Source organism: Salmo trutta, chromosome 1 (genome assembly GCF_901001165.1).
Source record: "Salmo trutta chromosome 1, fSalTru1.1, whole genome shotgun sequence".
Lineage (NCBI taxonomy): Eukaryota > Metazoa > Chordata > Actinopteri > Salmoniformes > Salmonidae > Salmo > Salmo trutta.
Genome location: NC_042957.1, coordinates 32,962,931 through 32,981,679, shown reverse-complemented (window position 1 = coordinate 32,981,679; position 18,749 = coordinate 32,962,931). Strand labels below are relative to the sequence as shown.

Sequence of the window (18,749 nt, the reverse complement as noted above, 5' to 3'; positions counted from 1 at the left end):
ATGAAGTTAAGGGTAATTACAAAAAAAATCAAATCGGTGCTCTTTAATTCCACCGCACAGTGCCTTAGTGAAATTAGTATGTCAACATAAGCAGCAACGTTTAATTTGATTTTTTTTAAGCAGTCCCTCATTTAGATGAAGTCGTAATGAGGTTGGAGTGATCGCTCAGCTTTTAATTGCAGAATCTACTTTACGACAAGAGTGTTAAGACGACAACTACGCGACTTACCAAAAACAATAACACAGCAGCTCTTCACATCACTTCCTGACCCAAAACGCAAGTTATGTCGCTCATACCTGGAATGCACCTCACAATACAGACAAACATGCTAGCATTACCTCAGAAAGACTTCTCCACTTGGCCAGTCATTCTGTTACTCTCCACACTCTGGTAACTTTCTCATGTCTCACAAACTGTTGCTGAGTACATCTGTGCATATGTGAGTGTGTGGGTGTGGGTGTGCATGTGAGTGTGTGAGATGGCATACCAGAGTATTTTAGGCTCCCGGCCTGCATTAGCTGCAGCTTGCATGAATCATGACTTCCCTTCCCACATTGTAGGTCAGAAAGCAGGGTGAGTCATTACGCTGTCTTATATGGTAACAGACTGCAAATGTAATAGAAACACGGCGTTATCTATAGACCTTGGCTATAATTCTGCATGTAAATAATATTCACTGTTGTACCTCATTCTGTGTCTACTTCGATATTAACGCCGTGGCCACACTTCTAATACAGTAGAGTAGTTCCCTCCATACTTTAACATGTTTCTATTACTGTATTTCTGAGCTGGCCAGTGTCAGTGACAAACATTTTGTTGATTTGGAAGGTAGATGAGGCAATGGCTGTCTCCAAGAAGAGTACGACAATCCACTGTATCCAGACATTGTTTCTACCTGAATTGTAACTAGCAACTTGATGTTACTTACATGTTAGAAATGGTAGAGAAGTAATACATGTGGCGTACATGCTTTTGTGTGTCTAATCTCGGAGAGTACATTGGTATTGACTTAAGCAACAGGATAATCACTAGCTACCCTAATCTGCACCTCAAGCAAATTCCCTCTCCTTTGTCTCGTCAGTTAACGACCCCTTCCTCCTCCTATGATCAGTTGAATAATCACAGAACCCTTTCTAATGAAGCTACAATGCAACCACAGACACCTCAGCGATATCAACCGCACAAAACTCTGACACAAGCAAAACACTCACACCATCACTTTGGCCCGAAACGGCCAAAAAGGTGATCAAGTTAGTATTGGGGTTATTTCAGATGAATCTGGTTACCATGAAGATTTTGAGCGTTGCCACCAGAGCCAGAGGTGTGTGGTGATTGGTGAATGGGCGGCTGGGCGCTTGGCGACCATGCTCTCACGTGCTAATTAAGCCGGGCGATTGGCAGGCCAGGGGGGAGGAGTGTTTCCGAGGCGGGATTGTCCCCTGCATTATTAATGGTGCCCAATGGAAGGGGCTGGCTGGAGGATGAGGGGTAGGAGGGTAGGGAATGAGGGGTAGGGGATGAGGGGTAGTGGTGGGAGAGGGACCAGATGGAGGGCTTTACACAAAACAACAATACAGAGAAAGAAAAAAGCTCATATGAGAAAAGTTGATGTGATAATTGGCAATGAAATAAAACTTCAACAGCTCAACAACAAACAAAATAAAACAACACCTTGCAAATGGAAACTCTCCCCATAGGAAAAATATGACACACAAAACCACCCACATGAAGCCTTCAAAGGCTGAGTGTGTTGTTCAGTGTGTGTGTGTGTGTGTGTGTGTGTGTATGTGAACGTGCATGTGTATGTAGGTCACTCCAGGAAATGAGTGCGTTTCGCGTCCCTTTGATATTTGAAGTAGAAATTGTGCACCAATATTCAATTTAAAAACCTGTTAAATTAAACGAAGTGCCCTTTAATATAAACCACATGGAGAATTCAATACATCTGATTTGTCATATGAATAAAGACTTGTTAAAGTGCCACCTTTCAGCATTTTGACATGACCCTCCATGCACCCTCTGTGACTTCTAGGAAGATTCCAACCCACTTGACCCAAAGAGTTCTCTAAGTTGTCACCATCATTGTAAAGCCTGAGTTATTTTGTTGCTTTGACAAAGTCATTTTTTAAAGATGATTATTTACTTCATGTGATTAGTGATTAATTTACATCTATCCCTCATTTTAATGTGAACCCTGTTACCTGAACTGTACTCTTGTTTTAATATGGTGAAACTACTATTTGTTTTTAATTATTTTTTTCAAAAGAATCATTGAACATCTAATAGTGAAATCATAGTGTAAAAGCAGGTGAGCTGGTTCTACTCCTTTTAGCAATTATTGTGTTTTGTGGTGGAAAACTGAACGGGTCGAACATAACATGTCATCCCTGTTACCCGCAGATAGACAGGCTAAAAATATTTTAACAATAAAAACATTTTTGTGAAACGTTTTCGTGCATTTATATGCCACACCCTGTTGTACACAACAAGTTTACATTCCTCCTGTCACAAAGGGATTTATGGCTGATTTAAGATGAAATCATCAACCTTGTTAGTCAACCCCTATGACTTTATTTGGCACTTAGATGCAGAAAGTAAACATCATAGTGGGTCAATCTCTGCAACAACTAAGAGCTTGAAACGCGAGGCTCAACTTCTCTGCTAAATTGGCCCAGATGCTGCCACACTGTAACAGCGTGAAGAGAACCCGTGCAAATGCATAGATACGGTGCTGCTCATGGCAACTTCCTTTCACTCAGTCTATCTTTAATAGACACCAACTATAGTCATTTTTTTTATGAAGATGAACATGTGCTCTTTATGACAGAATGTTCAAATGAGGTGAAATCAAAAGCGTTTTTTTTTTTTTGCTGCGGAGAATTGCTTCTATACAGCCACAAGAGCATGAGTGAGGTCGGGCACTGATGTTGGGCGATTAGGCCTGGCTCGCAGTCGGCGTTCCAATTCATCCCAAAGGTGTTTGATGGGGTTGAGGTCAGGGCTCTGTATAGGCCAGTCAAGTTCTTCCACACCGATCTCGACCAATAGGGTGCCATTTGGGACACAGAAAAAAAGATCCACCATGGTGATGCATTTTCACATGACATTCCTGTTTCTATGGTTATTTACAGTTGTCATTATATGCCACAATAAGCCCAGTTCTTGCAGGAAGCACAATCATACACTAGAAAGAAAAGAGAACCATACGAATGGAACTCTTTTTGCAAAGGAAGGCTATCGCTGTGAAGGCTATCGCTCATTCATAAAAGCTGAAAAACGACGTAATCATTAATGAAGTCTGTAGTTTTTGTTTTTCCACCAATGTCGTGAAATGTGACTGAGAATTTCAGCCATTCATATTTTTAACATTGACCCCCGTCAGCACTTCCTCTTTAAACTCAAAATCCGCGAAATGTGTCCACAAAATCGAATTGATGAAAAGATTAATAAATTAAATATGCTTCCGCAAATACTCTAATGCCAATTGAATGATTAAAAAAAGAAGGATCCACCATAGACACCAACAGTAGACTCCATAAAAATAATCTGTCCACACTTTTCATAGGCCTGTGTTAAACAAAGCATCCGTCCCTCTACTATGCTATAAGGTAAATGATAAACTGGGTGATTCGATCCCTGAATGCTGATTGGCTGAAAGCCTTGGTATATCAGACCGTATACAACGGGTATGACAAAACATTTATTTGTACTGCTCTAATTACGTTGGTTTGTGGTATATGGCCAATATAGCACGGCTAAGGACTGTATCCAGGCACTCCCATGTTGTATCGGAGTGCCTGGATACAGCCAGATACCACACCCCCTCGGGCCTTATTGGTTAATTGGACAGGTGACATAAATGGATGTCACGTAGTGTGTCAGTAAGGGTTTCTAGTGATACACTGCCTGCCTGTAAACCCGTTCATGACTGTTGCACTGTGGCTGCCTGGCTATGGTGAGGGGTTAAAGCACATTCACACATACCAACACATGAAGTGTCCCTGGACCTGGCCAAGCGGGGCTAGCTCACATTACACAGGCAGAGAGTGACTGCCAGTGACCATACCAAGTCAGATGACCCGCTGGCAGCAACACGGACGGGAGTGTAAGAAAGCTAATTTTGGAACTAAGGTGAGGCTACAACACATACAGTATGGATACGTAAATGTGTGAGTGGGGATAATTAGTCTGCATGTGCACACTAAGGTGGGAACGGGGCGGCAGGTAGCCTAGTGGTTAGAGTGTTGGGCCAGCAACCAAAAGGTTGCTAGATTGAAACCCCGAGCTGACAAGGTAAGAATCTGTCCTTCTGCCCCTGAACAAGGCAGTTAACCCAGTGTTCCTAGGCCGTCAGTGTAAACAAGAATTTGTTCTTAACTGACTTGCCTAGTTAAATAAATGTAAAAGACAAGCCATAACATTAGCAGAGGAGTAGGTTATTCTAGATGTTCTGAAATGAACGCCATGCAGATCATAAAAAATAATCTAATAATACATTTGACCACTCGCTCCCCACTCATTGTACACACAAGTCATATGATGTATTTCTTCAAAATGCATCATCTGCATGATTTGGCCTCTTACAGTGGTGACTCGACTACGGCGTCTCCGTGATAAGGTTAATGAGGGACTGACACGGAACAATCAAACCGGGGCACCCCAGACGTGCTCAGTCATAGATAGGAGGTGTAGCTACGTAAATACAACCCACGTGCGTCTGAAATACATTGTGAGGGCACGGACTGAAAGGTTATGGTTGAAGTTGGCAAAGATGTGACACATGCTGCGGTTAGTGTGGGTTAAGACAGACAGCGCTGCTGGTGACTCAAAGTGAGAAGAGAAAGCCATATGCACTCTTGTTGTACGGATGAGGGACTTGAGACACGGTGGAAGTATTCTGAGGGAGGAGATACTGGCTGTGTCTGTGGCGATGATCAGTGTGACTACAGTAACTTCATGTTCGTCACCGACAGAGGTGATTTTAGATACGACAATGCAAATGTTATGTACGTGAGCAACACTCACCAGTGCTTTTTGAGATGAGTACTGGTTGAAGTATTGTTTGGTAAAGTGGGATATGGTTATCCTCGGCCTTCATCTGATATTACCACTTGCTGTGGACAGATAGCTGCTATATGTGACAAATGCTGTCTAGTATCAATGGTGCTCAAATCTCAACTTCAACTTGATCCAGACATGTTTCAGCTTTCATACCGCCCTCAGGTATTTCCTGTGTTTTTACACAGCCACCGCATCAGGCTGTTTGCATGACCATACAGACGTAGGATCTTAATTTGATCGCTATTTTGTGGCTAAGAAATGCAAACGTGTAGTGTGTTCAAGGTTTAAAAGGGCTTCTAAAGTTTGTAATTTCCACATCAAAATGTCAGACTTGATTTGACGTAACAAAAAATGTATCAACCCCTATAAAAATGTCCATTAATTATAATCCACATAATAATTCACATTTCCTGATGCTGCAGGATCATTTTTCTACTTTGCCAAACTGGCTGAAATTAAGATGCTGTAGTACAGAGCCACTGGGCAAATGACTATGTTACACTCTTGGGGCTGAGAGACCAATATATATAGTGCCTTGGGAAAGTATTCAGACCCCTTGACTTTTGTAAACATTTTGTTAAGTTATAGCCTTATTCTAAACTAGATCATTCAAAATAAAAACTCAGCAACCTACACACAATACCACATATTGACAAAGGGAAAACAGGTTTTTAGAAATGTTTGCAAGTCTGTTAAAAAAACAGAAACACGTTATTTACATTTACAAGTATTCAGATCCTTTGCTATGAGACTCGAAATTGAGCTGGGGAAGGGTACCAAAACATTTCTCCAGCATTGAAGGTCCCCAAGAACACAGTGGCCTCCATCATTCTTAAATGGAAGAAGTTTGGAACCAAGTTTGTAATGTTTATTTATGTGTCAATTAATCCCATAAGGGTTGGGTTGCCAATTGGCGATTTGACAAAAAAAAAAATGTTATTCATTTATTCCAAAAAATAAAAATAATACTACTTTTTAATTCATTCTCAGACCATGAGAAACAAGATTCTCTGGTCTGATGAAACTAAGATTGAACTCTTTGGCCTAAGTGCCAAGCGTCATGTCTGGAGGAAACCTGGCACCATCCCTACGGTGAAGAATGGTGGTGGCAGCAACATGCTGTGAGGATGTTTTCAGAGGCAGGGACTGGGAGACTAGTCAGGATCGAGGGAAAGATGAACGGAGCAAAGTACAGAGAGATCCTTGATGAAAACCTGCTCCATAGTGCTCAGGACCTCAGACTGGGGCGAAGGTTCACCTTCCAACAGGACAACAACCCTAAGCACACAGCCAAAACAACACAGGAATGGCTTTGGGACAAGTCTCTGAATGTCCTTGAGTGGCCCAGCCAGAGCCCAGACTTGAACCTGATCAAAAATTTCTGGAAAGACTTGAAAATAACTGTGCTGCGACGCTCCCCATCCAACCTGACAGAGCTTGAGTGGATTTGCAGAGAAAATTGGGAGAAACTCCCCAAATACATTTACATTTTACATTTACGTCATTTAGCAGACGCTCTTATCCAGAGCGACTTACAAATACTGGTGTGCTAAGCTTGTAGCGTCATACCCAAGAAGACTCGAGGTTGTAATCACTGCCAAAAGTACTTCAACCAAGTACTGAGTAAAGGGTCTGAATACTTATGTAAATGTGTTATTTCCGTTTTCCAAAAAACTGTTTTTTGCTTTGTCATTATGGGGCATTGGGTGTAGATTGATGAGGGAAAAAAAGCAAATTAATACATTTTAGAATAAGGCTGTAACATAATGAAATGTTGAAAAAGTCAAGGGGTCTGAATACTTTCCGAAGGCACTGTATCTCTGTAGCAATTGATTTCCGCTTGATTAAAACACTGCGTCGTAATAAGACCTCCAGACCAGGAAGGGAGGGAAAGAGGGAGGAAGGGAGGGAGTGGGTACACTGAGGGCACACAAGGTCTTGTGAGGGGCAACACTTGTGGAAAACAAGACAAATAAACAGCAGGATAATAGGCTACGGGTGGGGTAGGTGGATTGGATGAAATGGTATCTATACCATTATAGACTATACCATTATAGACTAAATCACTATAGAAATACAGCATATACACTGAATATACCAAACATTAGGAACACTTTCCTAATACTGAGTTGCACCCACCCCTTTCACCCTCAGAACAGCCTCATTTCTTCGGGGCATGGACTCTACAAGGTGTTGAAAGCGTTCCACAGGGATTTTCTGGCACATTGACTCCCATGCTTCCCACAGTTGTGTCAAGTTGGCTGGATGTCCTTTGGGTGGCGGACCATTCTTGATACACACGGGAAACTGTTGAGCGTGAGAAACCCAGAAGCATTGCAGTTCTTGACACAAACCGTTGCGCCTGGCACCTACTACCACACCCCGTTCAAAGGCACTTAAATCTTTTGTCTTGCCCATTCACCCTTGCCCATTCACATACACGATCCACGTCTCAATTGTCTCAAGGATTCAAAATCTTTCTGTAACCTGTCTCCTCCCCTTAATCTACACTGGTTGAAATGGATTTAACAAGTGACATCAATAAGTGATCATAGCTTTCACTTGGTCAGACTATGTCATGGAAAGAGCAGGCATTCTTAATGTTTGGTATACTCAGCGTACAGTATATTGTAGAAGAGGCTGGTTGAAAATGGTTGGTTGAAATAAGCACAATTGAGTTTCTATCAAAAGGGACCATATCTATAGGCTGCTGGGAGGTAGAGAACAGGAAAATGTTTGATTTATTTCATTGTTTAAACATTGATTCTGTTAGTGAAGTAACTATATTTCTCATGATGCCCTCGAAAACAAGACGTCTCATCTCAAGAGGTTTATCCAGCCCGCAAATACAAAAATAAACGACAATGAAAATTGGTTTCTATACTTCAGGGCTTAGTGTGTTGTAAAGATCCGGTAGATTAATAGGACTCTACTGGATACGGTTAGTCATTCATTCCATGTACGTTACCAGTCAAAAGTTTGGACACACCTACTAATTTAAGGGTTTTTCTTTCTTTTTTACATTGTAAAGCTGTCATCAAGGCAACGGCTGGCTACTTCGAAGAATCTCAAACATAAGATATATTTAGTTTGTTATTTTTTCAGAAGGGGGTTACAGGTACAAGTATAACATTCAAAGTCATATTGATTCAGATACACTCACATATTTAGTTATCATATTTGCATTTTATATCATATACATTTTCTTGTACCTAGACAAATCTGGAGAAATGCGTACAAAGATAAAGAACCGTATCAACAGCTTTGTAATATTTTTTATGCAAGGACATCTGAGGTAAAAAGGACAATCTCATGCAACTAAAGCTGTCCAACTTCTCTTTTAATACGTGCTTTTTTCCCCTGTTGAAGGTAGACAAAGAGGTGAATGGTATAATAATTTAACAATATATGCCATTTAGCAGACACTTTTATTCAAAGCAACGTGTACATACATTTTAAATGACTAATTTTATACGCGATAAACCTAGGCGAAAGATAGTGGGTGTAAAGAGGTTCAAAAAGCTTCCAACCTACTGAGCTAACCGACGTCACAGCTTGAAAAGATGCATTTTTCCCAGCAGTCAGTCAGGGTGAAAGAGGCAGGAGGGGTGTTTTCTAGGGCCACATTCAATGGCTGTTCATCCTTGTAGATTCCTCAATTAAAAATATATATATGAGAATAGAAAGAGCCTCAAAGTAAAGTCTCTCCTCCCATATGTACAGTAGATGTTGGGCTGAGTCTGAGTCTGGCCCTGGCTCCTGACTGTGTGATTCCCAAAGGTCGCTCTCCTTTTCAACTCGCGCTCTGTTTGAAGTCAAGTGCAGAACAAACACAACAATGACTGATGTATCAGGCCATGCAGTGTTTTCTTCTGGAAGCAGGGATCTCGTGGGAAAAAAAGAACACACACAGGCTGTTGCTATTTGCAGATTAGGGCAAGACGCTGGCTGAAATTACACATTGGGCCAGGCGGAGGTCTACGAACAGGAGGGACATTTGCTTTTCCAGCGGGAGGAGAGGAAAGGACAGTTCTTGGAAGGCAATGATCAATGCGCCGTGTCTGGCTGAGCCATGCTCTTGCATCTTAAGCGTTTTAGCTCTAGTCTGTGGGCTAGCCGGAGCACCCACGCACAGACTGGACATAGCCTTACTGGCCTCAGCCTGTCTGCCTGCCTGCCTGCTAGAAGGCCACTCTTCCAGGTCCCAACATACAGCAGGGCTAAATAGCACTTTTCTATCCCGCCGCCTGCTGCCGCTTCCTGACCAAGGTCAACCTCTGGCAAACCACAAATTACTCCCTGAATCGCAGGCAGACAGGCCAGCGGAAAAAATATTTGTTTTGTTACTCCACGTAAGCGGCTATTTTTAGCAGTCTAATAAAGGCTCAAATTTTACAAATGAAAACACATGAATAAAAAAAGGTTAATGTTAAAGTGTACCCACCCGGGGTTGTTGTCTGATTTTTCATTAGTTGTGCTCCTAAAATATCCCAGGTTTAAAAACAAATGGCAGAAACTTACATGCCAAGTACAGACCACAATATAGAGTACAGACTCCTTAACAGCTTTTATCCCACGGCCATAAGATTGTTAATGTCTAACAACTACTGCTCCTCCTCACACCTACGCTGTTGCTACAATTTTTTTTTAATTAGATTTATTACTACCACTACACTGCTGTTCATTGATTATTGATTGCCATTACCATTAGTATGTATCGATTTATCCAGCTACTGGTCACTATTACTCCTGTTTACATGTATACAGTATATTACCATTAGTATATTACCGTAAGTATTTACAGTTGAAGTCGGAAGTTTACATACACCTTAGCCAAATACATTTAAACTCAGTTTTTCACAATTCCTGACATTTAATTCAAGTAAAAATTACGAATGCCACTTTATTTTTAGAATGTAAAATGTTAGAATAATAGTAGAGAGAATGATTTATTTCAGCTTTCATTTCTTTCATCACATTCCCAGTGGGTCAGAAGTTTACATACACTCAATCAATATTTGGTAGCATTGCCTTTATTGTTTAACTTTATTGTTTAACTTGGGTCAAACGTTTCTGGTAGCCTTCCACAACCTTCCCACAATAAGTTGGGTGAATTTTGGCCCATTCCTCCTGACAGAGCTGGTGTAACTAAGTCAGGTTTGTAAACCTCCTTGCTTGCACACGCTTTTTCAGTTCTGCCCACAAATTTTCTATAGGTTGAGGTCAGGGCTTTGTGATGGCCACTCCAATACCTTGACTTTGTTGTGCTTAAGCCACAACTTTGGAAGTATGCTTGGGGTCGTTGTCCATTTGGAAGACCCATTTGCGACCAAGCTTTAACTTCCTGACTGATGTCTTGAGATGTTGCTTCAATATATCCACATAATTTTCCTGCCTCATGATGGGTCCCGTGTGGCTCAGTTGGTAGAGCATGGTGTTTGCAATGCCAGGGTTGTGGGTTTGATTCCCATGGGGGACCAGTACAGCGGGAAAAAAAAAATGAATGAAATGTATTCACTACTGTAAGTCGCTCTGGGTAAGAGTGTCTGCTAAAATGTAAATGATGCCATCTATTTTGTGAAGTGCACCAGTCCCTTCTGCAGCAAAGCACCCCCACAACATGATGCTGCCACCCCCTGTGCTTCACGGTTGGGATGGTGTTCTTAAAAAGCTGAAATGAATCATTCTCTCTACTATTATTCTGACATTTCACATTCTAAAAATAAAGTGGTGATTCTAACTGACCCAGACAGGAACTTTTACCAGGATTAAATGTTAGGAATTGTGAAAAACTGAGTTTAAATGTATTTGCTAAGGTGTATGTAAACTTCCGACTTCAACTGTATATATAAAAATCGGCTTTTTTTGGTCCTCCACTAATCAGTTTTGGTATCGGCGTTGAAAAATCATAATTGGTCGACCTCTAGATGAAACCAAGATTGAACATCTGGAGGAAACCTGGCACCATCGCTACGGTGAAGCATGGTGGTGGCAGCATCATGCTGTGGGGATGTTTTCAGTGGCAGGGACTGGGAGACTAGTCAGGATCAAGGGAAAGATGAACGGCGCAAAGTACAGAGAGATCCTTGATGAAAACCTGCTCTAGAGTGCTCAGGACCTCAGACTGGGGTGAAGGTTCACCTTCCAACAGTACAACGACCAGCCAAGACAATGCAGGAGTTGCTTCAGGACAAGTCCCTGAATGTCCTTGAGTGGCCCAGCCAGAGCCCTGACTTGAACCCGATCTAATATCTCTGGAGAGACCTGAAAATAGCTGTGCAGCGACGCTCCCCATCCAAGAGGATCTGTAGAGAAGAATGGGAGAAACTCCCCAAAAACAGTTGTGCCATGCTTATGGAATCATATCCAAGAAGACTCGAGGCTGTAATCGCTGCCAAAAGATGCTTTAACAAAGTACTGAATAATGTGTCAGCATACTTATGTAAATGTGATATTTCAGGTTTTTTATTTGTACAAATTTGCACACAAAAAATACAACCAGTTTTTGATTTGTCATTATGGGGTATTGTGTGTAGATTGATGAGGAAAACAAACAATTTAATCCATTTTAGAATAAGGCTGTAATGTAAATAAATGTGGAAAAAGTCCCCCAAAAAAGTCAAACACTTTCCGAATTTACTGTATACAGCTAACAGTACTACACAATTTGATTTGATTTCATTAGGGTCCCCATCAACGCCAACCGCGACAGCTAGTCCTACTGGGGTCTGACATATAATGAAAAAGACATTACCGACAAAATGCTTTGCAATTTACACTGTACATGCATGTGTGTGTATGTGTAATCATCTATCAGTTACACATACATATCAGTAAATATACAAACATTGTTTTGTCAATAGCTGATATATTGTGTTTCCTACAGGTTATAGAAAAGAGCAGAAGCTCTGAACTATCCATTCAAACCTGTCCTACCTATCTACAGGTTACTGAAAATTTGCTCTTTGAGTAATTTGTCCAGGTTGTTTCTTCAATGAGATAGTCCCCACTGCTATATCAAAGACAATAAAACAAATACTACAGTAACGTCCGCGGAAACACTACAGTAAATACTACAGTAAAGTCTGCAAAAACACTACAGTGAATACTATAGCATTTATACCATAGTATACTAGAGCCGTTTTTAATGTGGGAAGGGAAAGGGGGATACCTAGTCAGTTGTACAACTGAATGCATTCAACTGAAATGTGTCTTCCGCATTTAAGTGTGAGACCTGTGTTTGCACCAAAAATGTTCAGGTTATGAACACTGTTATATTTACATACCGATGTTAGACACATTATCTCAAATTAAAACATTTCTAGGAAGACTACTAGTTGTGGGATTTCCCTCAGTTCCATTCAATTAGTTGGTAGCTATTACAAACTAGCGCTGCTGTCTGTCCAGTCCAGATCCTACACATACTGCTACACTGCACATTAATGCCCCCAGCCTGCTGCTAATGTAGTATAATGTACTGCTAATCTCTGTTGTATCTCTGGATCAAAATGTGCACACAGGCAGACATTGGTCCTTCGTCCTTTCATTAGGAACAAACTGTTCTAATCTTCTCCCACCACACACGAAACAAGGCCTGAGGACACCAACACACTCTGACTACCCTGCTGAAGAAAAAAAAACAGTGTAGACCAAAATTGCTGGTGCCTTCGCTGTGTTTTGGCTGGTGACCAGCATTTGCTGTGTTTTTTTGCTGGTGACCAGCTTGCCCTGTGTTTTGGACACTGATGGCCAACATGAGCTGGTCACCAGCGTGCCAGCATATGCTAGTCACCAGCAAAAACAGCATCAAAATAATAATTATTTAAGACAATACATTATATATATCATAAAGCCTTACTTCGAGGGCCTAATACAGTGGTCACATCAGGGCCTGCAAGTCACATTATGCTGGCTTGCAAAGTGATGTTTAATTCCTATTGGAATCCAGCCAGAGTGGAGATATTAAACAATTGGAACTTTTATTCACCGCAATAAATCCCCCCTCGTAAGCGGCTATTAATGGAAGTCTAATCCGTCAATGGATTTATAATGGTTCAGATTGTGCAGATGAAAAAACATGAATAACAACAGGTTAAATGTTGTTAAAGTGTAGCCCCACGGGGTTTTTGCCTGATCTCTCATTAGTTGTGCTCCTAAAATATCCCAGGTTTAAAAACAAATGGTAGGATGTGCGAGACCTGTGTTCTGAACCAAATGTTGAAGTTACAGTATGAACACCGTTACATTTAGATACAAACGTCAGACACATTGTCTAACATTAACACATTTCTAGGATGACTACCAGTCGGAGGATTTCATTGGCTAGGAAAACAACCCACTATATTCATTGAGTGTCTTCTTCACTCAGCTCCATTAACTCAGTTGGTAGCTATAACAAACTAGCACTGCTGTCTATCCAGTCCAGATCCTACACATACTGCTACACTGCACATTAATGCCCCCAGCCTGCTGCTAATGTAGTGTCTCTCTATTGTAGCTCTGGATCAAAAATGACCTCACACAGACAGACATTGCTCGTTCATCCTTAGGCTTTTATTAGGAACAAACTGCTGTAATCTTCTCTCACCACACATGAAACAAGGCCTGAGGGACACAAACACACTCTGACTAACTGACTGGCCTCAGCCTCTTGCCTGCCTCCTAGGACTCTAAAGAAAGAAACAGATCAGCAGCCCACTGTGGACAAAAATGCCCTTTATAGCTGCAGCCTGCCTGCTAATGAGTCAGCGTAATCCAATAGGAAACTGTCTAGTCGCACATCGTAATTCTCACAAGGGGGGGGGGGGGGGGGGGAGCTAAACACGCACAGCAAGGAATAACGAGCCAAGTAGTAGTAAAAACACAAACAAACATGCAGTCCTGGGCAGGCACGAGGGCACGTTTCAGTCGGAACAAACACATAAACTCTCTATATAGCACTTGAGCCTCCTCTTGAGCCTGCCTGGCACGCTCCCAGACAATAGGACGATAGGCTCTGGATCTGCCTTGGATCTAAACTCCACACGCGACACTCTGATAATGATCTGCTCTCTGTGATGAAGCGATAGTAGCTAGGTGATGTATTTGCTCTCTATTTGATGAATGGGTCACATTCCAGCCTGTGTCTGGTGGAAAACCCAGCGGCAGCTTTGCCCTGTGCCTGTGCCTGTGCCTGTGGTGAGGCTGTGTAATGAAGTCAAACCCAGAGAGGGCTGGGGGGGGGGGGGGGAGGGGACAGCAGAGCAGCAGAACAAAAAGAGAAAGACAAGAATTAAACTACAGTATATACAGGGAGTAACAGCCCCAGACAAATTAGGTATTTGAAGTACATATGTACATATACAGTAGGCAGGGTATAGATAATAACAAAAGTAAGAAAGGAAGAGAGTAGTGACTTGCAGCACACGCACATCAGTCAGGTCGACCTTGCCTATGGATCTCATTTAGTGGGAGGTCTGTGCATACAGTGCAGTACTGTGAGGGTCTGTATTGAGACCAGGCTAAAGCAACAGAAGCACATTCTACATGTACGGTATGTATTAGTCTCTCGTGACAAACGTGTTCCAAAGTGAGTCTATGAACTCTCTGCACGAACTCTCTGAACCCCTAAGCAGCACCTTGAGTCAAAGAGTGTGTCAAAGCTGACTTTTTCAGTAGCATACAGTGATGTACATGTACACTGAACAAAAATATAAAACGCAACATTTAAAGTGTTAGTGCCATGTTTCATGAGCTGAAATATGCACAAAAAGCTTATTTCTGTCAAATGTTATGCACAAATGTGTTTACATCCCTGTTAGTGAGCATTTCTCCTTTGCCAAGATAATCCATACATATGTAGCTTGTTTTTGGTCACAGGTCCAGGAATGGCTGAAGAATTGCAACATTTGCCTAGAACTAATGCTACAGATAGCAATACTGGGTGATTTGAAAAGCCATAGTCAATCAATCAATAATATAATAATTAGTTTAGCAAAAAAGTTTATCCTTAATTTACAGTCTGTAGAAGCTATGATAATAGAAAGGTTCAGTACTTTTGTGAAGCATCACAGCACAGTTGAAAAATATATGGCAAATAGAAATCCAAAATGGATGGTGTTAAGAGATAGGTGGGAGGGGTTTAATGGATCTGAAGGGTGGGACTAATAACAAGATAACCAATGTAAAACATACAGGGTCTGTAAAATGTATATAGGTTCAGACATTTTGTGAAATAGCACAGTTACAAATAGACATCAAACTGGATGGACATCAGAAATAGAAGAAGGACTAAAAACAAACAAAATATAACTATTGTAAAATAGATTGTGTCTGTAAAATGTGTATAATATGTATAAACTGAAGGTAGAAGCCTAAGTGTTATTGTTTATTAGTTTACTCCAATTGCGGGAAGGGTGGTAGGGTTTGCGGGGAATAATAAAGGTATATTCTAAAAAAAATAGTATGTATATCTATATACAGTTGAAGTCGAAAGTTTACATACACTTAGGTTGGAGTCATTAAAACTCGTTTTTCAACCACTCCACAAATGTCAGGTTAACAAACTATAGTTTTGACAAGTTGGTTATGACATCTACTTTGTCCATGACACTTTACATTTTTCCAACAATTGTTTACAGACAGATTATTTCACTTATAATTCACTGTATCACAATTCCAGTGGGTCAGAAGTTTAAATACACTAAGTTGACTGTGCCTTTAAACAGCTTGGAAAATTCCAGAAAATTATATCATGGCTTTAGAAGCTTCTGATAGGCTAATTGACATCATTTGAGTCAATTGGAGGTGTACCTGTGGATGTATTTCAAGGCCTACCTTAAAATCAAAATAAATCAGCCAAGACCTCAGAAAAATAATTGTAGAACTCCACAAGTCTGGTTCATCCTTGGGAGCAATTATTTCCAAACGTCTGAAGGTACCACGTTCTGTACAAACAATAGTACGAAAGTATAAACACCATGGGACCACGCAGCCGTCATACCGCTCAGGAAAGAGACGCATTCTGTCTCCAAGAGATGAACTTACTTTGATGCGAAAAGCGCAAATCAATCCCAGAAAACAGCAAAGGATCTTGTAAAGATTCTGGAGGAAACAGGTACAAAGTATCTATATTCACAGTAAAACGAGTCCTACATCGACATAACCTGAAAGGCCACTCAGCAAGGAAGAAGCCACTGCTCCAAAACTGACATAAAAAAGCCAGACTACGGTTTGCAACTGCACATGGGGACAAAGATCGTACTTTTTGGAGAAATGTCCACTGGTCTGATGAAACAAAAATAGAACTGTTTGGCCATAATGACCATCGTTATGTTTGGAGGAAAAGGGAAGGCTTGCAAACCGAAGAACACCATCCCAACCGTGAAGCACGGGGGTGGCAGCATCATGCTGTGGGGGTGCTTTGCTGCAGGAGGGACTGGTGCACTTCACAAAATAGATGGCATCATGAGGCAGGAAAATCACGTGGGTATATTGAAGCAACATCTCAAGACATCAGTCAGAAAGATAAAGCTTGGTGGCAAATGGGTCTTCCAAATGGACAATGACCCCAAGCATACTTACAAAGTTGTGGCAAAATGGCTTAAGGACAACAAAGTCAAGGTATTGGAGTGGCCATCACAAAGTCATCATGTCAGAGGGTGAGCCTGTGGATGCATGCCAAATGGCACCCTATTCCCTATGTACTTTTGACCAGAGCCCTATGAATAGTGTGCCATTTGGGATGCAGAAGAGTCTCTCCCTCTCCCTGTCCTTGGGTCTTTCTATAAACTAGGGTACCAGTGAGGATTTCCTACACTGGACAACTTGTTACAGCTGTTGATAAGTCATTGATAATAATTTGCCAATTTGTTTCATGTCATTACCTTAAGATATAAGGGGGAACATAGCTATATTCCATAAAATTCACAAGTTGATGTAAAGCCTATGTGTAACCCTTTCTCATGGTTGTTGTCTTGTCAGATTTGTCCAAAATCGTGTGACATAAAACATGACTTTCTGTTCTTGCATTTATGGTAGAGTGAATTGTCATTATATCATATATTAAGCATTAATCAGTTACATTAGACATTGAGCTTGAACCCTGTAAGAATCCTGGATCTAGCTGTCAGACATTTTTTTGTAGAGATCTTTAGAAATGCTGTGTAACTATGTTACATTTTGTGTCACCTTATGTTACGTGGTGAAAACAGTTTTCATGGGCACAAAAATCACCAAAGAATGATGCAATTGTAAAATAGAATGCTTCTAACCCGAATGAGTGACCTTGACACTTAAAAACGAAATTGATGCTATCATTAATGTGGTTCTTCAATAATTATGTATAATACTTGTTGAATGTGCATTTGGTGTCAAGCTGTTTAATGACGCCGTAGTCATTTCACACATCATCATCTGATCCAGTGAGGAACAGCTGTTGTGATAGCACATGCGATGCTACAACAGGCCAAGTGCGAGGAATGTCCATAATATTTTGGCGTCTCATTCGTTATGCCCGGTGAAGACGTTCGTGCCTGGATCCACGTTGGATGTAATATCCCTAGCGAATTGATGCTGATCATCTGTTGTTGTCTGCTTGATTTACAGCAGGGTCTCGTTAGATTTAACAGAGGAAGCATCAAGGTAATGAGTTCGTGTTTTCATATGTTTCTGTGCCTCGGATTGGACACTGGGTCTACTCTGCGCAATTCTGTAGGATACACTATTGCGCAACACCCAACGCTATTCCTGTGAATTATTCTGGATAGAGTGACAACAAATTACATAGCTTAGATGGCTTCTTCACGGCATGATCTGATAATGAAATAACATGACAAATACATTTTGTTTTCCATGCTACACCTGCAATTTTAAACAATACAAGGACTTGAATTTGGAGCTCAGAAATTCAAGTACTGGAATAGGCCTATATTGAAATGTAGATATTTCCTCAATTTGGTACTTGAAAAGTCCTTGTAATCATTGTTGCCAATTTATAAGTTCTCCTGCTCCCTTATTATTATCATCCTCAGTGATTTAATTTTTGATCAGTTTTTGTGAGAGATGTGGCCACTTTAGTTTGTGGTAATTGCTTACTTTTTTGACACTTTCAGCATGCTTTTATTTTTTGGGGGGGAGGGTGGTTCTATATTAAGCCCTATATGTACATAAATCAAAATTATTACATTTGAGTCATTTAACAGACACTATTATCCAGAGCGACTCACAGGAACAATTAGAGTTAAGTGCCTTGCTCAAGGGCTCATCGACAGATTTTTCACCTAGCTGGCTCAGGGATTCAAACCAGCAACCTTTCAGTTACTGGCCCAATGCTCTTAAGCTCTAGGCTACCTGCCGCACAGTTTTGTAACATTGAGGTCCTTGAACATTACAATGAAGTGCCTGCCAATGTCTGTATAAACCCTGTTTTTAAGGATGTATCGTATCGTCCTGGTTCTATGTTGTTGTGTAGCTGGAGTTATGGGCAATTTGCATATTATCCTCTAAATACACATGTGGAACTACACAAAAATACTTTCAAATGTTTGTTTCAAACCATTTTGACATTTTTATCCCAATGTCACACTTTGGCCCCATTATCTATAGAAAGACCCCCTTACTCCACACCATAAGACCTGCTTCTCACTGGGAGAGCTGATGAAAAACCAAGCCCAGACTCCAACTGTCAAGGCGCTAGCCAGCAGTGAGT

At 41.1% G+C, this 18,749-nt stretch overlaps 1 protein-coding gene across 4 annotated transcripts in view; it reads right to left on the bottom strand.

The window, feature by feature from the left end:
• Positions 1 to 18,749, bottom strand: part of LOC115194273 (transcription regulator protein BACH2) — a 95,901-nt gene that overhangs the window by 38,427 nt on the left and 38,725 nt on the right. Inside the window, exon 1 of one of the 4 annotated variants that reach the window (XM_029753913.1) lies at positions 340 to 398. The exons of the other annotated variants lie outside the window; for them this stretch is intronic. The gene's annotated coding sequence lies outside the window, so the exon portion shown is untranslated. Of the gene's footprint in view, positions 1 to 339; positions 399 to 18,749 lie in introns of those variants that run through there. 4 annotated transcript variants of the gene reach the window in all.